Source organism: Anguilla rostrata, chromosome 15, assembly GCF_018555375.3.
Source record: "Anguilla rostrata isolate EN2019 chromosome 15, ASM1855537v3, whole genome shotgun sequence".
NCBI classification, from domain to species: Eukaryota; Metazoa; Chordata; class Actinopteri; order Anguilliformes; family Anguillidae; genus Anguilla; species Anguilla rostrata.
The window spans coordinates 9917097-9942452 of record NC_057947.1 but is presented as its reverse complement, the minus strand read 5'-3'; the positions used below and the strand labels follow the sequence as shown (position 1 = coordinate 9942452).

Sequence of the window (25356 nt, the reverse complement as noted above, 5' to 3'; positions counted from 1 at the left end):
CTTTGTCATATCCAAACACAAATAATATATATTTAATCTGATGGCTCGTACTCCCAAAGTTCTTATTTGTGTTGAACTGTAGTGCTTACATAGCTTAAAGACAAACCTGAATTCATTTCAGAAAAATGTATTAAATAAGTTCAACGCACAAGCTCTCCAGTATCTGTGTGTTGCATTGAGCTCAAATCCCGTGAACAATCTCCTGTTTTCTCCTGATGCACAGGACCGGCGAATGAGGATAACTGAGCAACAAAAATGTAAGTGAATGTTTACGTGTTTGAAAACGCCGTGCAATTTTGAGAAATAACACAATCACGGAAACGGCCGATAAATGAATCGACGTCGACATTTGGACAGTGGCTGCCGTCAGACTCCCACGCTGCGGTCTGCGGTGGTCACGTGACTGGAAGCGGGGCTCCAGGAGCGATTTCTCTTTACGCTGCCGTCGGAGACCGTCTGTCGAGGTGCGAAAACGACACGTCTCTCTGCGCTACCTCCCGACGCGGCGTGGAAAAGTCTCTCCTCAAACCCGCGTTCCTCAGGAGACGCCGTTCTCTTCAGACCGAAATCCTTCGCGAAATGCGCCTTTTTTTCGCCGACTCCGGGGTCCGGGACCGGAAATCTCCGCTATTTCCGTTGCCTCCGCCTCGACAACGTACAAAGAAAACACGCTAGCCCCAAAAAAAATACAATAATTAGCAGTCCTGACGAGACGCGTTCTGCCGCTTCTGAAGGGGCTTCCTTTCTAAGGAGAAATTCAAACGTTCTCCGTAGTGCTTTTCGGGCCCAGTGCAGATCGCGCGTTTGTTATTATATTAATCGCCGTTATTTTAAAGCGTGCATGGGAGATGCCCGCCGGCCCCTCTCCGGAATACCCCTTTTCATCTCCGTACAAGACTCTACAGCAGGCATCTGTCATCGCTAGTTTGTGTAGCTGTTTGGAAATAATAGGTATTTATCCGCCGAGCCCGTTCTTTAAACTCCAAGGGCATCCCCGGGTACGTTCCTGGCAGGTTTTTTCTTTAGCGTCGCTGAATAGAGGCCCTTTGAAAACACCAAGAGAATCATTTAGCATATTAAAAAAAAAAAGAAAAAGGTACGGAATATTTTAAGCCTATGTTTTTTTTTTGTTTTTTTTTACTCCATTAATTGAGGCGATTGAGTTGTCAGGGTTGGAACCAGAGCAGCGCATAGAGGAAGCTGTGTGCCACGAGAGAAGTAAGCCCAGCTCTTGAATAGTCCTGAGAATAATGAACTTGAAAAGATGCTCTTAATTTGCGAACATTGTATGGTATTTCGCCTGAAAGGGGAGACCCAGAAGAGTTTTGAATTCCAGTCAGAGGTAGGCAGTGATTAGATTGCAATGCCTAATTCTTCTAATACTCATCCTTCATTCCTTTAATATGCAAATTTTAGGTATGCAAAGATCTGATCCTTTTATTTAAGAAATATGTCCTCGGGCGATAGTGGTATGCTTCTAGGGAGAATTCTTTTAGTACGAAATAAATAGTTGTTAAAAGGATCACATGCGTTTGTGTCTTAGAAGATGAAAAGCTAATTGACATGAATAATTTATTGTGATGCAATATTTTACAGAAATCAAACAGTTGGGAAAAAAAATAAAGCAAAGTTCAAACATTTCATCTGAAAGATGCATCTATTATGAAGAGCCTTAGAATATTCATAAGAAATGATTTCATCTGGATCATTAATGTTCTTGAAGTTTATTGCAATACACATCCTACGGTCAATGAACTGTAATTACTAAACCAATATGGGCTGAGCGTTCAGAAATATCAATAATATATTTATATACAGTAAAATTATGACCCCGGTACGCTACCACCTAAAAAAAGGGATGCACACCATGGTGATATCCTGCAATTAGAAAGCTTTGGGGAGCGATGATTACTGTACTGCTAACAGCTGTTTGTTGTCCACTGAAAGATGAATCTGAAGACTGCTTTTTTTTTCTATAGTCAACAATGTTCCATTCTGTTACTGTGTTTTGGCTGGGGGTTCAGAAAAGAAGTATTTTACAGGAACTTTTGGGTTTGTCTTCTTTGAAGCGTACAGCCAGTGTGAGATGTAAGACAGGCCAACAACACCGGTGACCTTGATGGCAGGCTAATAAGGTCCGGGCCTGGAAACGAAAAACTGTAAAGATAACTGGTGACCACTGACTATGATCCCATATCTCTGCCCCTGCCCCCCTCCCCCCCACCACCCTTAGCGTTTGGCCCTTTCCTCAGGAAGACGCTCTCGATCGCGGGCTAGCGCCTTCACTAACCTCGCGTTGCCTTTGTGTCAGGAGCGCTGCTAACAACCAGCTCCGGCTCGCGTTTCTCTCCGAAGGCACCGGGTTCGGTGTACAGCCGAGCGATACGGGGTACGGGAGGAAATGACATCGCTCCGCTGGCATGGCTGCGCCCCGAGTGTTTGACCTGCATAAAAGGCCCGCCTGTGTGCGCGCACAAAGACGCCTCTCATCGCCGTGGCCCGGCCCGCTCCCCCTCGTCGCTCCGCGATACCGCTGGGGACACATATCTCGCATTCCTCGCCGCCATCTTTCTTTTGTCTGCCGTCCGTCCTCCCCGGCCTTCTGACGTCCCGAAGCGAATGCTTTCCACCGGAATTATCTCCCTCCCCTTCGCTAACGCGGTCTTTCAAAAACACTTTCAGCCCAATACGCTTCGCCTTTAAAAATGGCTTCCCTGAGCTAGCCAGGAATGCCGCAGAACGTTACGCCAGACAGATGTTCTGTGGCGTTCCCGGCTAGCTCGGGGAGCGGCAGAACTCCTGGCTAGCTCCTGGCTAACTCTGGCGCAGAGTTTTAAAACGACGCAGCGCTGGGACTCATCGTGGCCAGTACGCGGTACGCCGGGGCGGAGAGATTATTAATGTATTTATTATTTTTGCGAAAGGGCCCGGCGCTTTTGGGGATTCCCTGGCTGCGCCCGCGCGCGTAGGAGCGCCCTTGCGGCGTTAACCCCTCTGTTCCACTCGCCGCGTCTTTGAAGGCGTACAGTACTGACGCCGCGCAGATCTCCCCACCTGATAACGCAGTGGAAGCCAGTAGGTGAGACTCGTCTCACACGCAGAATGCCCGTCTGCAGCGCCTGGTGGGATGACGGGAATCCCCGAAGACTTCTGTGTTTTTCCTAAAACCCAAAACGCGCACTCATAATGGTAACCGAGGTGTTTTCACGTGGGCCGCTTACCGAAGGCTGCTGAGTTCTGTAATCGCAGCGTCGCGTTAGTCTGTTTTCGCGCGTTCGTGTTTGTGCGCCACGCGTGCGCGTTTGCGTTTGGACGCTTTCCTCGTTGCGTAGGTTCTGACCCACAATGCCGTCTGCCGGATACATATTTAAAACTTTGTCTCTGGACTGGCAGACCACCAGAGATTCCAGAAAGTATTAACTCCCAGTTAAGACTTCCACATTATGAGAAATGCAATCTCGACGTCAGTGGTAATTATGTCACAAATTAGCCCGTTCGTCTGACTGAATATGGCATCAGGGTATATTTCTGGATTTTTGCGGCATCAGTCAAAGTTGGATCCCTTGTTAAATGTGTCACACTTTGTGGCTGAAACATTATTCAAATATGCATATGCATTAAATGACTAAATATTGAACTAAAACCTTGAATGTTGAACAATCGATATCGCCGTATGCGTAATCTTATAAGATTCAAGTCTATTCAAATCTGAAGTTGACTAACATTGAAAATGCCTAAATATTAAAATGAATAATGTAGTTCGATAGTAAAAGTCTTTAAAATCTGACTGCCCTGTTTTCCAGTGTGACATACAATAGTGAACACACAGCTTGTGTGTGACTTTAAGATAAAACTTGTGCCAACTGCAGCAGGATTGGCCACAATGTGAACGGTGATTGGAAACACAGTAGGCGAACGAGTTTCTAAATGCGGCTTTGAGATAAATGATAGATATTTCCTGAAAATTTCTGGTTTCCAGAAAACTGCCCAATATTTCCTGTAAAAGAAATCGCCTCGGGACATGTTTCCATTGAAATATAAATTCATCTGGTCTTTTCAGCTGATCCAGTTAGATATTGATTGGTTTTGTAATGCCAGTTTTCTAATACAATGAGCGACCATTGTTTTGATGTTTTTGCCCTTATTGAGTAATTATGTTTCTGTCCGATACAATACAGATGTGACCTTGATAAGTGTCCATATAAAATAGTGTTTCAGAACATACACAAAAGGCCCGGGCTCCCTCCATTTCAGTCCAAATTGGCGTGTGTATGTAAAACTAGCCTTTGTCAGCATAGCCAATGTTGCTATTGAGAGAAGGGAGATAGCAATCCCAGCATGCTTTGCATTCACTCAGCTTATGAAACTCCCATTTACTCCAATCAGTTTGTAAAATGGATGTTTTCTCTCTTCTGATATCTCATGCGGTGGGTTCCACGTCTCCTTTTCCCTGGCGGAGGGAAGGGGTACATGCTATCGTGAGCAGCTTTCGCTCGCAGAATGCAGAGGTGCCGGGGAGCCCACCGGTGTAGAGGTGAGAGCACAAAATGGCCCCCGGTCAGTGTGTGCTCTGTCGACGCGGTTACGTAAGGCACGACGGTACTGCGGCTTAATGGTTCGGGAGCAGCTTGGCCCGTGTCCAATGAGCTCGTGGTTTTCAATCCCGTCCGCAGTATCGTGAGTTTTGATTGGCTGAGTGAACCTCCATTTGTTGTAAAACATAATTTTACAACCTTTAGCAGAACAGTTGTCGTCCCAAAAAAAAACAAAAAAAAAAAACAATATTGCTATTACATATTGCTGATTCGTTTTGTTTTAACTTGAAATACAACACTTAAGAAGATATCTCGGTGTGATCGAGTTGTTTCTGTACTTCTGAAAGGAAATTTGGTGTTTCTGTTTCGGGCCCCCGGGACGGAAAGAGGGCCATTTGTTTGTCAGATGTCGTGTCACCTGCCGCGCGTTCGCCGCGGCGCGGGATTCCCTCGCTCTTTCCCTCCGTCATCTGGCGCCGCGAAGCGCCGCTTTCGCCCGGTTACTGAGAACCAGAGCGCACGCGGCCGCCATCTGAGCCCTGGAGTCAGTGGAAAATAAACAGGTCTACGTTTTACATTTCGCAAATGACTGGAGGGAAAAACCTACGTGTCGAAACGAAAGAAAGAAAGAAAAAAAAAAAGCACTGACTCATTTTATTGTGCAACAGGTTCTAGTTTGACCTCTTCGGGATGAAAGGTAGGTGGTGAACATGAGGTTTCACATTTCCTTCTGTCACTTTTCACCCCCATAACCCCCCTCCCCCTCAGAGCTGTGGACCCAGTATAAATCCTTAGACTCATTCTAGGTTATACTTGACCTCCCCTATCTCTTAGATGCAGTAGTGTCATAATCTAGTGAGGTAGACAGAGAGAGCTCCTCATTTACCCAATAGAATGGTTCTCGTGCCGAGCCCTTATTCCACGAAAGACCGGGACACACCATAACATTTTCAGAGGGTAAAACTATTGTCTTTACACAGTCATTGGTCCTTGGATCGACTAAATGACGTGAAATTTATACGTTTTCGTCACTGGCATTATCATTCTGATGATGTGGATAATGATTATAGACTAGACTGATTTTTTTTCTTCTCTCTCTCCTCCGCCCGCTGGTGTGGATTATATCAGCTCTAGACCTGGCCTGCTTGTTCAGTCCTTGTTATTCGGCTAATGTCTATGATTTAAGTGAAATTATGCACATCTCAATGTGCCCATAAATGATATTATTCATGCACAGGTGCTGCTCTGAGCTCCTGCTGAATGATAATTAAGGTAATCTTCCTCTTTCTCCCTGCTCTCCTTTCACACGGATCCCACTTTGTTGTAAGGCTTCTCCTGTGTCAGTAACTCGCAAGACGGCAGCCCTCTCCCTCTCTCCCTCTCCCCGTCTCCCCCTCTCTCCCTCTCTCCCTCTCCCCGTCTCCCCCTCTCTTTCTCTCCCCTCTCCCTCTCTATTGTCTAATCCTTTTCAGCGCTGAAACGCACTAACAACTGAGACCAAATTTATGTTGTCCCCGGAGCTTCTCAACATTGTGAGAAATCCGTGCCAAGTCGAATTAAAGCAAAAAAAGTTTGTGACGGGTAAACTTGGTTTGAATGTTCCCCTGGGACTTTATTATTGCGAGATTAAGTAATTTAATTCTGCAAAATGGATATGAATCCGTTTTTGAGTCTGAATGCTGTGAATATTCCCCTTAAACGGGCAAAAGTATTCATGTTCAAATGTTTAAAACATTTTAGTTAATGAATTGGGTGATTTTGTACAGTCTCATGCACTCTCTAAACACTCCAGTGAAAATGGCGGAACGCACGAATAATTTTGTTACGCTTTGGAAGTAAAAAGATTGCGTTCGGTGTTTATCATTTATATGTTCTGAGCGCCGTAAAGGAGTAAAGATTTTGAGGCCCTGCGTGGAAGCCAGTTGAATATTGACTCGATCACGAATCGAACCGAACATTACAGTTCAAACTAAAACAATAGAAAAAAATAATTTTTACCAAACACATGACTTAGGGATATTGGATGTTTCTATTTTTGTAATTCTCAGCGCCGCTAGTGTGTAGTGGTTTATAACGGATAAAAATTGATGGGCCTTAATATGAATTCGGCTGTATGGATTTATAAGTACCTGCAGTTTAAACCGAAGCAGTCGCTGCCGCAGCGAAATGTTTTGTCGGAAGCAACAACAGATGTTTGCCATTGAGGAGTGGAAAGACTGTGTGCTTTTTCTCTGTAATTACCCAAACATCATCAGAGCTTAATCAAGCGTTTATGCACCCAAACGGAGCCCAATGTAAAGTCAGGAGCTATTCATCAGCCGAAGGCTCAGCTTCTCGTCTTAATCAGCCTCAGATTCATGCGTACCTGTCCCCCCCCCCCACTCAGCCGCCACCCCGACACCTCCAAAGTGACTAAGCAAACGCAGCGAGTTTTTTTTCAGGGGCTTTCTCGTTATTGGCGGCGAGCCGTGGTGGGCGGGGAAAACCCCCCCACCCCACCCCCCGGTTTTCAGCCTTTGAAGTCGAGTGGTGAAATGACGAAGCGCTCTGGCACACGAAATCTCTCTCCGGGCCGCGCCGACGCTGTGCACCCTGCCTCACATCGCACACAAACTCCTCCTCGCACAAACCAATCACAGTCGCGCATTATGGGCCGTAGTTCTATTAGGCTACCTCAGCCATATTTTGGCAGTATATTTGTGACTAGTTTTAGTATGAGTAGGAGCTGTTACTGTAGTGTCTTGTTTGAATATGCCAGATTAAATACATCTTCCCAGTTATAACTAGCTTTCCTAATGGAATGTAACCGTGTTAATGAGTTGTTTTCCAAAGCTGGTCTTACCAGAAGGATTTTTGAGTGAAAGTCCTTTTTTTGAACCCGTAGTTTCTACCTCCGCTCTTCAAGTTGCAGAAGGAATTTCCTGTTTGCACCCATACCACAGGAAATGATCAAAACTGTAAAAAAAAAAAAAAAGAAAAAAGAGAGATATAATCACTGGCTAGAACTGAAGGAAATGGACCATTATTTTGTCTTTATTTATCCTCCGACGTGTTCATCCTAGTTACGCGGGAGTGAACCGCGCCGCGCTAATTATCCGAGCGTCTCCCGGCCGTTTGAAACCTTTCTGGAAAGGGAACATTAAACGGCCGTCCACTGAGGGGGGGACGTCAGACGAGCTCGCGCACGGGCAGGAAGTGAGCGCGGCTCTTAACCAACCGACAGCTGCTTCCAAGGTGCGGCTGCAGAGAGGCCCGCGCGCGGAGAGCCGCGGCCTGGAAACCAATTACCCAACGGCGGCGGCGGCGACCGAGGGGGCCGGGAAACCGCCCTCCTGAGGAGGTCTGTTAGACCGGCCGCCTCCCAGAGGCCGGGAGAGAGGCCTTTAGCTTTGCGCGCTAATCAGTTTTGTGTTCATCCTTGGGCCTGTTTGATTCTTTGATTGTAGCGTGTTTCCATATGATTTGTTTTGGGCGGTGGGGTGGGGAATGTGTCTGTTTCAGAGTGAAGGAAGTGACGTGAAGACTGACGTGTCCTCTCTCCCCGGCCATATTTCTCTTACCATTCATATTGATATGAATATGTAGAATAGTGGTCAGGGAACTGGGCGTACACTTTACACTAAAAGATCGCAGGTTCAGTTCTCAGGTGTGACCCTGCTGTCGCACCCTTGAGCAGGTACTGAACCTGAAATGCTTCTGTTCTATAAAGGGATGCTACACTTAGCGCCTGCTGCTGAAGGTCAGTAATGCAATGTAATAGCCCATGCAAAAAGCCTGAGACTGCTAGCTGAAGTTTTACAATGCTTTTTGTATAAAGCTTTATTTCAAAAAGATGTGTAGGCTTTTTATGGATACTATGGGGGCCTGGTTCTGACTTATGGATGCCAAACTGGAGATGCATGGATTTCCTTTTACATCTTGTGCCAATTTTTGATTGCCGTTGAAAGTGACTCATCTTTTAATGGACTGAATAGCATTGATATTCTATATCAAGTAGTGCCCCAATAATATCTCAGCTCAGTATCACAGAATATATGTATGAGTCTACATAGAATATACAGTGTGCATAATGTACAGGCATTACCATTCTGTGTACTGGGTGTGGATTTTAGGCCAAAATGTTTTTGTTTTTTTAAGATTCTCTTTAACATTAGAACTAATGTTTTTTTTTTTTTCCCCTTCCGCAATTTGGATTGGCCGTAGTATATATCAGTGTTTGTTGCTACACCCTCTGCCATGGATTTGGGACTAGAGCAGGGCCTTAACAGATACCTGACCATAGAGCCCATCCATGAACTAGAACGGTCCCTTAACAGATATCCGACCATATAGCCCATCCGTGCATTAGAACAGGCTCTTAACTGATACCAGACCATAGAGCCCATCCATGCACTAGGGCAGGCCTTAACTGGAATGAACTACCCAGCCCCGCTTTGTTGCTAGTAGATACCTGATTTTACTGCTTATTCCTGGGTGCTCTGCAAAAGCTAAAGCTCAGTTTTACAAGCAAAGAGCTTCGATCTGTGAATAACTATAATGCTCGCCAAGGCAATCGGCTCCAATCAAATCATTCTCAAATTGAAGTTTTGCACGAATCATTCTCAACTAGCATTTTTCATTCATTTTTTCATCCAACCATAGGATTGGATGTTCTTTATTGATGTGTTTCTGATGATGCGTGCATCAGTTGAAAATACATAAATGCCGTAATTAATTGGAAGGACATCTTTCAGCTTTCTCTGGTCTCTGTCAGCTCCCCAGCTGGCTACAGGCCTGCCTGTTTTTTTGGCAAACGGAGGAAGCGATTGTTGCCGCAAGTGTAAAAAAGCTGCAGAAAAACCCAACAACACAAAACAAACGACGGAATGAGCATTATGGTCTTAATGCGATGCTTTCAGGTAATGAGGCACAGTCTTTTTGGAAATGGTTGAAATGCCGGAGTAAGTGTTTAATAATATGTACCACATGCATACAAAAGGAATGTACCGTGCTCGCAACGTTCAATAACATCCAGCTTGACTCAGGTCATGACGGACAGGTCTGACTGCTGTAATGTAATTGGATATTTACTTGGATGAAAGGTTGGCTCCGCTTTTGGCTTCGGCCGATGTTGGGATTAAAAGGCTGTGTTGAAATCAGACTCGAGTTTCATTTCAGAATGAATCTCGTCCCGGGACACAAATGCCACACCCCTTTTTAAATAAAACTCACCCTCTCGGGTTCTCAGAATCAAATAAGCGTATTCGGAAGACATAGACTCAGACTTGCTGATTCAGTGAGCCTTTCTGAATCGGAGAAAAAAATAGGTCAGTTGTATACCATTGTCAAGTCTGAATGAAGTATGATGATTTTAAAAGATGCACTTAAAATAAATATTTATGAGTATATAAACAATGTCATGAAGTAAATTTAATACAACTGGTAAGCTTATTTAAAAGTGAAGGACACGTGAACACTAGAGAAAACTACAGTTGGAAAGACAGAATAAGTGTAACTTTTTCCCCCTCAAACCTAGATTCCTTTTGCAAATGATACTAAATTATATATATTTAAACCATGCCTTCTGGCAGTGGCTTGCTCTGAAATGTCTTTAATAAGGAATGGAGTGTTAATGGTTCGTATAGCTCTGGTTTTAAATTAGAAATAACCAAGCGCAGACTTGACTTATAGAAAAGGTTAAAATTAAGTACAATGAATTAATCTCAATTTCCCGCCAGATTGTATATATGAATCTGCGAGCCGTTGGAAAAAAACAGACGATCAAAGCCTTTAATCTATAGGAGCAGCACGTGCGTTCTGTGCGACTGTCTGACAGAAAGGGGTTTATGGAGAAGGAACGCATCGCTTCCAGCACCCACGTCGAGGCTGCAGGACTTCTGGCATCTCGTACTCTCTGAGCGCTCTGCTCCGTCTCTCTGGGGAGCAGACTGCAGAGAAGGGATGGATTATTAACGCGGCAAAGTATTTTTAATTTTTTTAAACTATGGCTCACTTTTATTAGCCGTTTCAGGGAGGAAATGTTATCAGTGTAGTTAAAAGTTAAAAGTGTGTTGTTGGTTTTTTTTTTTTTAATCCGTCGCCAGGGTTTAATTGGCCGCGGGATTTCTTGTTTACTTTTATGCATACTTCTTTTCACTAACTATCTTCAGATCCCTTGGACGATATAGCACAGCTCTCCAAGTTCACAAAGACACTCTTCATTTGTATTTGTGCAAAATGTTATTAAACGCATATCGTTGACAAAGATACAACTTCTGTGTAGCAGTGGCTTCAGTTTCATTCAGTTTGTTCTTTTCTGCCCCCCCCCCCCCCAAATTATTTTTCATGAGTCATAACATATTCTTGTCAGGAAATCAATTTCCATGTTTTCTTCAGAATTTGTTTCTATTTGGAAGTCATACCCCAGCCATTATAACATTTCAGTTAAATTACGTGGCACTACATGCACATTCTTTCAGATAGCAATGCCTAAAGCTGTTCTTCTGCTATTCTAGTATTTATTTTGGTGCCAGAGGTGCATCAAATGTACCCGTAGAGAATGACAGAAAGAAGACATTTTGGAACCCTGGGTGCTGGTCCTTACTGGTCCTCCATTCAAACTGGTTCTCCATTCAACACAAATGGCCACGACATCATTCAGGGGTAAAGATTCAGAAATGTGCAGTTGGTCAGGCCATCATTCAGGGGTAAATATTCAGAAAAGTGCAGTCGGCCATGGCATCATTCAGGGGCAAAGATTCAGAAACGTGCAGTTGGCCACGTCGTCATTCAGGGGTAAAGATTCAGTCATCTGGGTGTCCTGTGATGACTGAAACACATCTTTTACACGCCCCTCTAGTGGATCAAGCTCCTACGGGCACACGCCTCTCTGGAACTGATAGATCACTTCAGAGCGATGGAATTATTCCAAATCTGCAAGAAGGAATTAAACGGGACATTAAAAAGTTGCTAAAAATTGGACCTCCAAACGAACCTTAGTAGTGATAAACTTCCATGAACTATTTTATCTTGGCACCGTGCAGCATTCCTTTTGTCTGACATCTTTAGCAAAGCTGCATTATATTCAGCTCTGAACCAACGAAGCCAACAGGCGACGGGCTGGATCGCACTTATCTTTATGTGCTCTTTGCTTTAGTGGAAACACAATAGTTAGAATCATTTTCCGAGCCTTTCTTTTGAGTGGGCACAGGTGTGGAATTGCTGCTTGAGGGAGACACTCGCTAATTAGCTGAAAAATACACCGAGAACGTGCGGAAATGTTCACCCAGCATCTCCGAACCAAGTAATTGTACCTCTTAGCACCTCTTAATAAAAAATATGCTTTACAGGTCTCAGAGCGTAGATCGATTTTGTGATCATTTCTTCTTTTCCTGCTCTGAAGTTTTGGCTCCTCCCGACCGTCTTCTCCATCTTGGAAAATAGCCCCAAAAAGCGATAGCTGGTGCACGAACTGGGTTTCTGGAACGGAGGTAAAACCCTGTGGTATTTATTCCAGACGCGGCTATCGCCTGAAGGGTCATTAAGACTGAATTAAAAGCAATAACTTCTGCGCTAAGACTCTGCGACGTCGTGCTAAGATTCCGCTCTGGTTTTTTTTTTTTTTTTTTTTGCTGTAAGGAACAAAAGCATTCCTCCCTTTGTGTCCTGTTCAAAGAGACGTTGGGCAACTGCCGCCGCTCGTCTGCGTCGACCTCACACAGGATGTCTCTGGGACTCCTCTTGGCAGGGGAAAAGGTAAAAAATAGAGGAGGCTCATCTGGTTCGAGTGAGAGCTCTTTATTGCTTTGGGGGCGGTTTCCTTTTCGTACGCGGTGCCGGGCCCTTCTGATTGAAGCTCAAAAAGCCGGGCCAGGAAGCGCCGGTAATCCCCCCTCCTCGGGACGCGCGGCGACGCGGTCGCGTGGCGGTGCGCTCGGCCCGTGCGCTGACCACATTAAAGGGACCCGCGCGGCGGCAGATGCGCCGGGGGCTGGGTTCGGTTAGGGAGACGGCCGCCTTCAAAAAGCCCGCCGGGCCGGCCTTCCACATCGCCAGCGGAGAGACGTGCGGCTTATTAATGCCGTTCTTCCTCTCTCTTTTTTTTTTTTTCCGGGGATTTGGGCGTCTTTCTTGAACCGCCGTGGGTTGCCCGAGCGTCGGAGTGAAAATAAAACTCTCTGCTGAGCTGAAGGATGACGGACGCAACTCTGATTTAGCACCTGGGAAGTATGCTTAATGGCTGCCCTGGCTGTGGGTCTCACTTCCATTACCCAGCATTACATTACAGGCATTTAGCAGACGCTCTTATCCAGAGCGACTTACGCAACTATTTACACAGCATTTACACTGCATCCATTTATGCAGCTGGATATATATTGTAGCAGTGCAGGTTAAGTACCTTGCTCCTTACCCATTACACTGCACTGCTGCCCCTACTTCCCTTACGTGGCTCTGCATTAGAGGTTTTTGAGTGAGAGAGAAATGAGCCACTTGCGTTTTTGTTCTATCGCCTTTCTGGGCGGGACATGCCGTAGTATCATTTCATCAGCCTGGAATCTGGCATTAGGGCTGATTGGTGTAATCTTGGATCAAACGGTCATCTCTGGCCCTGGAGGTGAGGTCAGCACTGGTGTTGGGACGCTTGTCTCCTGACGTTCTCCTAACCGCTGTCTGTGGGAACGAGCCTGTTGTATAACTGTTTGACCTTGGCCTGGACTTGGAGATCATGTTTTACAACCTCCAGTACCGTGGACTACAGCGTGCAACATAACATCCTTTCAGTCATTTTTTATTTATAAGTGCATTATACAAGCACACATACAGAACCGGGCCAACGTTGCAAGACCTGCACTACACCAGGCTTCAACAGAATGCAATGCATTATTTACGTGACGCACAGACACACACAAACGCACTCTCACACGCTGATGTTTTTTTAGGTCATGGTACGGCACTTACCTTGGTACGCAAAGTCATAAATAATCAAGAAAATGTGAAATTGAAACATTTGGCAAATGACCGGTTGAATTAAAACCATCGGTTTCCTTGTCCCAGAACCTCAGCATAAATCTCTCTCAAGTTACAGCAGAAGCGTATCCTGCACTGAGCTCAAGAATGCTAATTACGGGGCGTGAGACCGTCTGCCACACAATTGCAGCTTCTCCAAAATATCTCATTTTTATTTGTGAGAAATTATGAAATTGCATGATAAATGGGTTCCATAATCTCACGCTTACTAATGCACACCTAACTGCTAAAACCAGCGATAAAAATTTCAAAAGGGAGCTAGTGTTAATGTTATAGGTCTGAAATCCATAGATTGCCTATATGGGGGTATGGATATTATGTAAGTTTTCCACTGAAAATACCATCTCAGTGCCATGTATCAAGCACAAGTGTTCCCCAGTGCAGTAATGGCTTCCATCAGCGATGCATTAGGAATGTTCCAGAACGCATAGTTGGAAACCGCCCACAACGCAGGGAAGACTGGACGAGCGCAGAATCCGTGGCCGATGTCCCAGGCGCGGCTCCGGTGCTTGTGTTTGCGAAACGGAGCGCGTGTGGAAATTCCCCGCGTGCGTTCTCGCCGTCCTTGGGAAGACTTTGTAAAGTTGTAGCGCACGCTATTTCCAGGCTCGGCGTTCCCGGGCGTTGGACGCTGTTCAATGCCGCTCTTCCAGATTTAAACGGAGGCCGGCATTTCATTTCCTTGTGGTAAGAGCGCTGCTATTGAGTGGGGGAAGTGGGCGTGGTACGGCAAGAGCCGGTGTGAAAGGGCATCGAAGAGTGGCTGAACTAGGCCAGCGACCATCTTATTCCCTTTATCGTGGGGTGTGTCAAAACTTACCAACACACAAACAAACAAGTCAGTAAATGAGAGGCACAAACCATATCTCATCATAAACCTCTCCAGGCACCTTTGTGAAGGACCTAGAAACACCTGGGCTGATTGCCAGTCAGCCTGAGCTGTGCATGCCTGCAACTGAGGGTACTTCCCTGACCCCATCCCCCCGACCGCAAATGTCACTGTAGGAATAATGTCCAGTAATTTTTTTTTTTTTTTTGCCTGGCACAGTACGCATACCGAATAACCAAACCAGTGGATGTTGGGCGCTATACCGTGCCGAATATTTCACCATTTCTACAGAAGGTTTTATCTGCAGATCTGTCAATCTGTCTAATGTTGAGAGATGGAAAACTTCTTCCGCAGTGAGAGAAAATATGTTTTTCTTTTTTCTTTTTTTTTTGCATTTCTTTTCTCTGGTTTTATTTTAAGAAGAACATTATTATAACTGTGAATGGAACATAAAAACACGCAATTATCATAGCATTATTGTCACTTTTATGTCCGCGTCTTCATCCTGTGTGACACGCAAGTTCATCAGCATTTCAGAGGCTGATTAGCATATTATTATGATGTAAGAGGTGCCCATCATTCCCTTGCACATTAAATATAGTGAGTTTTTCTTTCTTTTTCTCTCTCTTTCAGAATGTCCGATTTAATTGTAATAACTGCCTTCAAAGCTGTCTTCCAATTGGCCTTTGAAAAAAGCAGGACATGATTGGCTGTTTCCTGGTACACTATCCACCATAAATCCTCGTAAATCCACATTCAGTGTTCTGTATTATTAAACTAACAAACAACACATAAGCTACACACACACACACACACACACAAAAACCTTAATGAAAATGCAATAATTCACTCTGTAGGACTTTATCATCAGTCTGGGCTTGGTTCGAAGGCATAATCAGCTTTGGCTGCTGTCTGGCCTTTGCTGGTGGGTACAAGTGTTAATAAACTTCCACCCTCTCAGCCATTAAATCTCATCTAATGTACTTGTAATGATAATGTTTGAAAGCAGGAGGTTTTTTTTATCATTGTATTCCACAAGAGTTGACAAATTTGAAACCTTTCACAAGAAATAATTAGGATCTATTCAAAATGCCGAATGACCGTGGTGTTAAGACGGAGCTAAGCCTGTTAACCAGCGCGAGGCTACGTTTAAAGGATTTACTCCTCAGAGCTAACGAAGGGGGTTATTACCTGAAAACTGATTATGTCGTTCAGGAGGGACTTCATTGTTTGTTACAAGCGTGAAAACCTGCGGAGTTTCGGTTTATTGGCTAATGAAAAATGGCGCATCGTCCGTTTTTGTCTCGAGAGCGTGTTTGTTGGTGAACGCGGTGCGTTTTCTGCCCGTCCGCTCGTAGCGGCAGGCCCTCCTGATTGTGCGAACGTCTCTTGGAAACCTGGGCAGGGACGAAGCTAAACTTAGTTCAACCTGCTTATTTCAATGTTTTTTTTTTTTTTTTTGTCTTTTTTTTTCGCTTTAATTTCTCCACATAGCTTAACATTGTAAATCAGGTCAACCTTTTTAAGATTTATGAAAAAATTAATGGTATGCTATTTTTATGCGGGAGACAGACTGTTAATTTGGTATGACCTTAGTCAAAGGCGATGAATCAACAAACCCCCCCTACTTCCTGAGACAAACTCCTGCTCTCCGGCACTGGTTTGAAATGATTAAGACAGGAAGTACAAGTGCCTCACTGTCCAAACCCTTATCTTTACATCTCTGTGCTGTGTGTCATATCAACCCTCAATGATGCGTTTTCCTTTTTGTTTGTGGTAATTCATTATACACACACACATATATATATATATATATATATATATATGTGCCTGAAAGCATGTTTCGTGTTTCTTCATGACTATTGTTTATGGAAGTATTGGCTTTTACTATATACCAGTCTGAATCCCTTCAATATTTTAGGGACATAAGCTGTTTTAGTTGCATAATTTTATAATAAAATTAATTTAATTGATATTCACCTGGTAAAATGGTGCTTCGCTACCATTCACTGAAAGTGCATCTGTTGTTGCAGGCATTCTGATTTTGTGTTACGTGTGAGTTTAATGCTGAGATATGATGGATATTCCAGCATGTTAGAAGAGTAAACAGTCTGGCCAGGAGAAAGATCAGCGCTCATAATCTGGTTCATGGGAAATGTAGTTATTTTTTTACTGCTTTTTTGGATGAAGAAACTCATTCCTTTATTCTCCGGCACTTGCTGCCTCACATGGCTGAAAACCACAGAGGTCCCACTGCAAGTTTAAAAAAAGAAAGAAAAAAAAAGACTCTCTTTAGGTTCCCTTGACAAGATCAAAACTTTTAACCGAGGAGACCCTGTTACCCAGGGCTCCATTGAAGTGTCCCTGCGGGGGATTTGGTTTGTGCTTTTTGAGGGGTTTGGGGTGGGGGGGGAGGCGTTGGGTGGAGGTGAAGGTGGGTGTTTTGGGGGGGTGCACTGACAGAACCTCGACACTGCCCCTTTTGTTTCGTGGAGGAGCTTCTCACCGGCTCCTGGCTTAACCTGCCTGAACCGGCCGACCCGGAGCCTGACCCCCACGCCGCGCTTCCAGGGGGGGTCAGCCAGCGCATCCTGTCCGGAACAGCCAGGAGGAGGAGGAGGAGAAACTAGACGCACTGACTTCCTTATGGTAAAGAGAGCTACCCCCCCCCCCCCTCCCCCATGTAGGCCCATGCACCGGCGTCACCTTCGCCAAAATTTAAGGCCCCTTGTTTTGCGGCTGATTTGTGAAGAGCTAATCCTCCGGCTCGCTCCCTTCCCGTTCCGATTCAGGACGTAATGTTTGCTAAACGCGCTCTGTGCGTGTCGTATAAATCATACCTAATGGGAAAACATTGAGGGGATCCTCGTAAATTGTGTGCGTATTGTATAAACAGCTGGGCGGACTGCACCTCTGTCCCGCTGTGCAGACCTACAAAGAGCAGTGAGGAGTGTGACAGTACCACGAGCAAGCGCGTGCACACACACACACACCCACTGGCACAAACTGCAATAAACCAGTGTTACCAGGACACTGTTCCTAAACACATTCATTAGAAGTGTGCCTGCATTCAGCCGTAACAGCAAACAGGTAATTTATTTATTGCCATAAGGCCTGTTGTACAGCTTCCTACGTGTGTAACACATGGTCCCCACAATGCAGTTATATTGTCAGGAGGACATGTCGGCCTGTGTCCAAGTGGACGCTTGGTTCTGACGGGCGCACTCGTGTGTGTTTGTGTGGAAACTGTACAGAACGGCCGAGTCTTCTCTCTATCGGGGCATGGAAACTCGCACACGCACGGCCAAGGGTCTCTCTGCCATTAGCGAGGTGTGTGTCTGTCTCACAGAAGAGAGGACGGATTTACCGTAGACACGCGGACTATGGGTGGGACCGTTTACTCTCCTGTAAACGTGTACTCTCCTGCAGATTCTGAAACGATTTTAAAAAAAGTTACTGGAAAATCTGATTTTCATTTATTTATTTTATCCAATGCTACAGCCAATATACATTAAATACATAAATCAATACATAAATGCTAATGCACTTATGTCTGCATGTGCTACATAGGTTTTTTGTGTATTTTGCCCACTCCTATATGTGATTATTCATATTTATCCCCACCGCCTCCCTTCAACCCCATTAAAACTTAATGGCTTCTATTTATGTTGTCTCTCTGCCTTGTATTGAAGGCATTGGTGCACTATGGGGTGCGGGGATCGGGGGCAGTGGCAGGTGAAGTTCAGAAGCTGCAGCTGGGTTTTTCAGTTGGTCATGGAAACGGTATCGAAGCCGCTGGTATCCCAGCCCAGCACGCCAGTTTTAATCTTTTTATGGTTTTCAGGTGAGAAATGCTACACAAGCACTTATAAACATGTCAGTGTTTTGTGAATAACCAAGCTAAAATACTGAAATGTCAAAAAAAAGTCTTCATTTTTCCAATGTCTTTTATTTCATGCTCATGTCCTCTGGTGCCCAGTACCCTATTGTTTTGCTTAGTGGTGGCGCTATAGTGTACAGTTAAATGCAAAATAAATAAATACATTTTTACTCCTGCCGTGTTTGTTTTAGAGATCATGTCAACAAATAGGGCAGGAGCGAAATCAGGGTCAATAGACGTGACTTCTCTTGAACTAAAAATAGTTCTATAGAACCCATGTGTGTTATATTGGATTTTCTGCCATTTTGAATTTTTTGAAAAACCTTTTAAACACATCTCCTCCCAGAGCATTTGGCATATCAACGTGGAACTTTCACCAATTTGTTAACTGAAAGGTCCTCTAAAAGTGTCCTCTAATCATGACACTATCAAACACTATCAAACCCAAGACCGAGTTTTCCACATGATTAATAAATATGTTTCCTTTTAAGTTGATGTATAAATACTTTTTTTGGTACACGGGTGAAAAAAAGCCTTACCTGTCTTGGTGCTGAACGGACAGCACGATAATGGACTGGTCTTTCCTGCCAATCAAAACTGGAAATTTCCCCGCAAAGAAAGAGTCCGTCTCTATTGAGCTGCTAATTGTATGTAGTATTGCCATTTCTTGAACTCTCAGGGTAAGAGTCAACTCCAGCAAAGCAGAATAGCCTTGAATACTGCTTAGCTGGTTTTCCAAATTTTGGTTAACATGGCTGCTGTCATAGGGGAGCTGCTATACTGTAGTTAGCTAAATTTACACAAAGCTCTTATCTTGTAAAAGAAAATATTATGAAGATAGTATCCAAACTTTATCTTCTCGACTTGAGTAGCGCTATAATATAGGGCAGTAGGTTATTTTTAATTGCTTCTGTGCAATTATGGATGCAGTGCAGTTATGTGGGAGCCTTACTTCTTCCTCTTCCTCTTTGTGTAGAGGAGTTCCACTCTTCACAATATGGCCTTCTGCTTTCATAACTCAGTTATACTGTACATGATAATAACACTGTTTAATACATATTACAACTTAACCAGAGACCATTGTAAAAGTGAAGATACAATACAAAAGATTGTTTTTTTTCCTCAAACACCAGAATTGCGGCTCTTCCTTGTATTTTTCCCTTTCTAGAAAAAAAGAGCCACTACAAGTCAGAGTGTCCCAATGATGACCACAAATATCTCAAAGTTTTCTTCTGTCACTATTAATATTTATCCCCAATAACAATGACCAAAAAAAAAGGAGTTTGGGTTTCATATTGTGACTATAGCTAATGGTTAATACGCTTACATAAATACATAAATTGTGTATTTGAATATTGGCGGTTTTATGCATTTACTGTAACTCATTTACGAGAAAAGGCTAATTCTGTTCTTTGTTTTCTTTTTCGTTGTGTGAGGAGATGGTGCCTGTCTTCCTGTCTCTGCCCCTCCCTCCCAGGGTGACACCATGGCTGGCTATGCACTGCCCTGCCAGGTTGCCAGGCACAGTCAGAACCCCCGACTGAGGGGAGCATCACTACACTGAAGCCCAATGCTTCAGAAGAACTGTCCAACCCATGCATGTTTTATTACACACATGTAAGTCCTACATCTCTGCACTTTATTTGAATTCGACACACTTTTGTAACTGGAAACACAATACTTTATTGAGCGATTCCTTGCCCTAGCATAATTTATACTGTTATTCATTTCATTTCAGTTGAATATTTGCTTAGATATTTGCATGAGTATGCAATTTTTTGTTTCAATTATACTTTTCTGTACAATATGGTATTGCCCTGATGATGCCATATGTGAGAGGGGGAGAAGCATTGGTAATGAGCTTGACACAAAATGGCGGTGAGAATGTGAGATTAATGCAGAAACCAGCAAGACGCAGCCCTTATCTAACAACAAACCATTTACAGTAAGCAAAAGCATTTCACACACTCAACGCACACTTAACGTACATGTATGTTAATATTGCTACTCAGAGTCACTTGGGATGAAAAACAGCATTGAGTGGATTCTTTAACAATTATAAAGAAACTGTTAAGGAGGAATATTTACCTGACAAAAATAGAACAACACCAGTGGATTCTAATGTCACATTTTTCTCTTTTAATACCCTTAAAACAGCAGCAAAAACAACAACAACAAAATAATACAGCAACATCATTTATTATAATTAACATGTACTCATTTAATGTGTCCATGTGTTTTTCAAGGAATATTCTGTTCTAAAAAAATCATTCATAAAGTCAAAAATATTAATCATATCTTTCATTCAGGATCGATTCTCCATTTTGGGAATGGGAAAGTCTCACTAGTGATTGTGCGGAGTTCTCAGAAAGCCGTAGTTGCACAGTTGCAGGGAAAAGGATCTTCCCTCAGTTCCTGACCCCCGCTGTTTTCGGATCCTCTCCACTTAATCGAACCCGGCATTAGTTCGAGAGTCTGGCTTATAGTTTGCTTACCTCTGAATCTTAGCCAGGGACTTCATTTTGTGTAGATCTGAATTTAACCAAGGACTCAGCAAGTTGGGGGATCACACGGAGAGTTGGGGAAATGGCTTTTCGGGACTTTTTTATTTTTTATTTTTTATTTTTTACCTTGCTATTCATTTTTTCGCAGAGCGTAATCCAATTCAAACGGAATGCCGTCACACCTGTCTACGCGCGAGTCGCACTGCAGACTGGGAGAAGGGAGAAGAAACGAGGAAATATGGTATGCAAGGTTCCTGCTAATTATGTACAGCAATCACCAAACTTTGGCTATGTTTTAATTAGCACTGCCTCCCTACCCAGACTCCTCTGTAGTACGATTAAAAAAAAAAACAGAATGGAAGGAATGACTTCCATCGTATGAAAGGCCTTGGAAACGTTCCACGAGTAAATCTATTTTTAATGGCGGGCTCCCTAAACGCACTTCATGTCATATTTTAGCATTATGCGTTATTGAAAAATGTAATGCGCCTTTGCAGTAAACACCAGCGCATTCCAGCGTTGAGCCCGACGCCCGCCTCGTGTTCAGGGGCACCGCTTAGCACCTTTCGCTCAGCAGATTTACTGACGGAGCGTATGATCAATTTCAATTTATTATTATTTTTTTCAAAATTGTTTTTTTTTTCTCTTTTTTTCTTCAATTTTTTAATCCAGCCTGGAAGCAGATGTAGCGCCTTTCTTCTTCCAGCCCGAACTCCTCGCCCCCCGCTCCTTCCGCGTTCTTTCGCCGTCTCCCTGGTGCTGCTTCCAAGACCGCAGCCCCGAAAGATTTGGGAGTCATCGTGCTCATCAGAGGGGAAAAAAAAAAAAAAAAAAAGTGCCAAGACCTCTGCTTTGCTCTCGAATTTCCTGAAGTCAGAAGGCTGACCCTTTCATCCCGGGGCGGTCCTCTGCCTTGCAGGGACGAGCGCACGTTGATTAGAACGCGCCGCGCTTGTCTCTAACCTGCCGGGGCGAGCTGCTGAAGTTCAGGTGCACGGCCGTCTCGCGGGTCGCTGTGCCGCCGCGTACGAACGCCAGGAAAGGCGCTTTAAAGTCCGACGCGGATGTTGATCGCCCCGGGTTGATCGCTGCCGTTCTTTTGCTTCTTCTTCTTTTTAACCTGTCTCCTTTCTTTTATTTCTCTTTTTAACCTGTCTCCTTTCTTTTCTTCCCCTTTTAACCTGTCTCCTTATTTTATTTCTCTTTTTAACCTGTCTCATTTCTTTTCTTTTCTTTTCTTTCTCTATTTTTAACCTGTCTCCTTTCTTTTCTCTCTCTTTTTAACCTGCCTTTCTTTTCTTCCCCTTTTTAACCTGTCTCCTTTCTTTTCTTCCCCTTTTTAACCTGTCTGCTTTCTTTTCTTCCCCTTTTTAACCTGTCTGCTTTCTTTTCTTTCTCTTTTTAACCTGTCTTTCTTTTCTTCCCCTTTTTAACCTGTCTCCATTCTTTTCACAGAGTTCTGGAGACCCTTCCTTTCCTCTCTACTCTTCTTCATTAAAACACTCTGCTTTTATTCTGTGTTGCAAAACACAGTAAAAAGAGTAAAAAGAGTAAAAAAGAGTTTTTATGATTTGGTTTCATTTCCTTGGTAGAGCAAAAGAAAATCAATCCACTGCAATCAGAACATTAAGATTATGTAAATGAAAAAAGAATCTCTACTAAGTGACCCCCTTTTTACTGTAACATGGCATAAAAATGCATGTTTTTTATGTATATGAATACTTCTGAGATTAAATTATTTAGCATTAAACAAGAATGTGTTTATTGTACACAGGGTATTTGCAGAAAGGGAGAAATGTACAATCGGTATGAAATGGGAGAAATCATCGGGATTTTATAGGTTTGTTTGCTTTGCTAGAACTCCGTTTCCACGTCGAATATCTGAATACTGTCGTAAAATAAAAGAAATTATCGCCGTTTGCTTATGTATAAATATTGTTCTGAGCTAACACTGCTGGAAAAAAGTCATTATTGGAACCCTGTCCCTCAGGAGAAGGCCTCCTCTGAACCGGAGAAATGAGTGAACTCCGCCCTACGGTGTCGGTGTCCCGAGGACTTTGTTTAGTCGCAGAGTGTGACTCGATTAGGGAGCCCGCCGAAATTTGCGTGCCGACATTTGCATCCCTGCTAAATAAACTGTGCCGCTGCACCGAAATGTCTCGAAGAAAGCAATTAGAAAACTGGCGAGTGCCTTGAGTTCCTTCTCGCCCATGGAAAGTAAATGTTTTTGTCTTTTAAAGTGCGGTGCCCGTACGTGCGCGGTGACTGGCTGTTTAAAGTTAGTCGGTGATTATCTGTTGCTAATGCTAATGCTAATATTAGATGTTGTTAGATGCTCACCAGAGATGCTAGCCTAGCCTCAACAGCCAATCACGCAGTTTAAGAATTCATTTATATTTGTTAGGGCTTGGATGTGTAGACTGGACTGAAGGTTTGATTGTGTGTGTGTTTGTTTGTGTGTGTGTGAGTGCGTGTGTGTATGCGTATCTATGTGCATGTATGTGTGTGCGTGTGTGTATGCGTGTGTTTGTGTGTGTGTTTGTATGTTTGTTTGTGTGTGTGTTTGTATGTTTGTTTGTGTGTGTGTGAGTGCATGCGTGTATGCGTATCTGTGTGCGTGTATGTGTGTGTGCATGCGTATATGTGTGCGTGTGTGTGTATGTGTGTGTTTGTATGTTTGCATGTGTGTGTGCATACGTACATGTGTGAATGCGTATGTTCATGCATGCGTATCTGTGTGTGCGTGCGTGTGTGCGTTCGTGCACTTATGCGTGTAATCATGCGTGTGTTTGTGCGCGTGTGTGCATACGTGTGTGCATGCGTATCTGTGTGTGTGCGTGTTTTTATGCATGCGCACGTGCATGCATGCATATCTGTGTGTGTGTGTGCGCGCGTGTGTGTGTGTGTGTGTGCGCACATGGAGAAAAATAGCGCAGTAAAAGAGCCGGGATTCATGATGCAAGGTTCTTGCCCTGAGTGTTTTTCAGCTCATTTTCAAATGGTAATTCGCCTTATCCAGAGCAAACTCACACAGTGTAAGTAAGTGATTATTTGCATGGCTGACAATCATTCTGCATGCCTGCGGTCTTTTTCAAAAATGCTCCAGTTTGTCCGGTCCTTAAAAAAAAATCTCTGAGAGACCAAAGGCAGAGAGTGTGAGGTGATTTTTAATGTCCTTTCGCTTTGAAGTGTGTGTTTGTTTGTTCCCTGTATTCAGGGGAAGAAAAAAAAAAAAAGAAACTCATGTGGCTGTGCAGACGTGTTCAGCCTCCAACTTTTTAGCACCTTCTCTCTTCTTGAGAGTGTGGCAAACGCAAAAGGAAATCACTTACAGGCATAAGCAGTTCAAAACTATTCATTTATTTATTCATTCTTCTAAGATACAGATTTTGCAGTATCTTAGAGGAAGCACACACACTTACATTTGCACAGTAATTAACATTTAGTCTAGTTATTATTATTATTATTATTATTACTAGCAGCAGCAGTAGTAGTAGTAGTAGTAGTTGACTTTGTAAGCAAATGAGATTTTGAGATTTTCTTTTTTAAAATCTTTTGAGATTGATATTGAAAAGTGGATTTCTTAATGGCCAAAGATGGATAGATTGATAGACTGATTATTTTATTGAAATAAGAATTTTGCGTGACAGTCGCTCGTCAGAATTACGGAGCTGCTATTGCTACAGCCGGCTAGGTGTCACAGTGTGTGTATACATTCTGTGTAAACATAATATTTTCATATACGTGCTTTCATTTCTGAAAGTATTACCGCTTGATGCAAAACTCCAACTCCAACATGAAAAAAAAACTCTAAAACTTAAAAAATAAAACTGCTCTTTTTCCAAGTTCCGCTTTTGTATTTAGCCAATCGAATGCAGCTTTTCTGTTGGCGTGCCTGCGTATCTATTGGTAATTATGTTTCGCCGGGGCAACAATCGGAGCGTACGGCGGCGTATGAAAAGGCCGGTGACGGACGTGGCGGGACATAAATCTCTTTGTATCCTCTCGCTGCGGCGCGCTCATTCATCAATCAGGGCCCGGGACATTGGCAGTCGGTAATTTAATAGGGAACTGACCTGGTCCGCAGGACGCCGTGGCGACAGACAATGCAAACTCATTTATCACCGGGCCCCGAACCTCGGCGCTCCGGCTCTCTCTTCTCAGCCTCTCGGTTCACCGCGGGACCCGCGGCCCCGCCCCGCCCCGCCACGGTGGCCTCCTTCGCCGGGCCGGCGCCCACGTGACTTAGCAGGTGGCGCGTTTTGGCGGGGTCAGGCCGGCCGCCGAGGGCCCTCGCCTCACCTGGAAGTGGCGGCGACCGGAGGGCTTGCTCTTTCGATAACGGTGTAATTTAGTTTTTTTTTTCCCGCCCTCAGCCAAACCGCGTTCCTTTTGAATGGCGGTCGAGCGCCATTTGACGCTAACCCAAGATGGCTGAAGCCAAGAAGGAGATTTCGAGATTAATGACGTTGCATTTCCTTTTAACGATTCGGGGCTTGGGAACATCTTTGAGATCAGAGGCTCCCTGATTCGCTCTAAAAAAGCAGGATCCCTGTTCAGCGAACGTGCCGGAAGTTCTGGGAGGAAACGGACCGCTTTGTA

General features: G+C 44.0%; 2 long non-coding RNA genes across 3 annotated transcripts in view; one reads left to right on the top strand and one right to left on the bottom strand.

Moving 5' to 3' along the window:
• Window positions 1-21561, top strand: part of LOC135240782 (uncharacterized) — a 31702-nt gene extending 10141 nt beyond the window's left edge. The window contains exons 2-4 of one of the 2 annotated variants that reach the window (XR_010325788.1): window positions 16869-17019; window positions 20903-20995; window positions 21427-21561. This is a non-coding gene — a long non-coding RNA (uncharacterized LOC135240782). Of the gene's footprint in view, window positions 1-16865; window positions 17020-20902; window positions 20996-21426 lie in introns of both variants that reach the window. The other variant, XR_010325787.1, reaches the window with a different exon arrangement.
• A 296-nt stretch (window positions 21562-21857) lies between these two features.
• LOC135240783 (uncharacterized) lies at window positions 21858-22180 on the bottom strand. Its single transcript, XR_010325789.1, has 2 exons — window positions 22044-22180; window positions 21858-21912 (listed from the first exon to the last, which is right to left on the bottom strand). It is a non-coding gene; the product is annotated as an uncharacterized LOC135240783 (long non-coding RNA).
• Between the last annotated feature and the right edge of the window lie 3176 nt (window positions 22181-25356).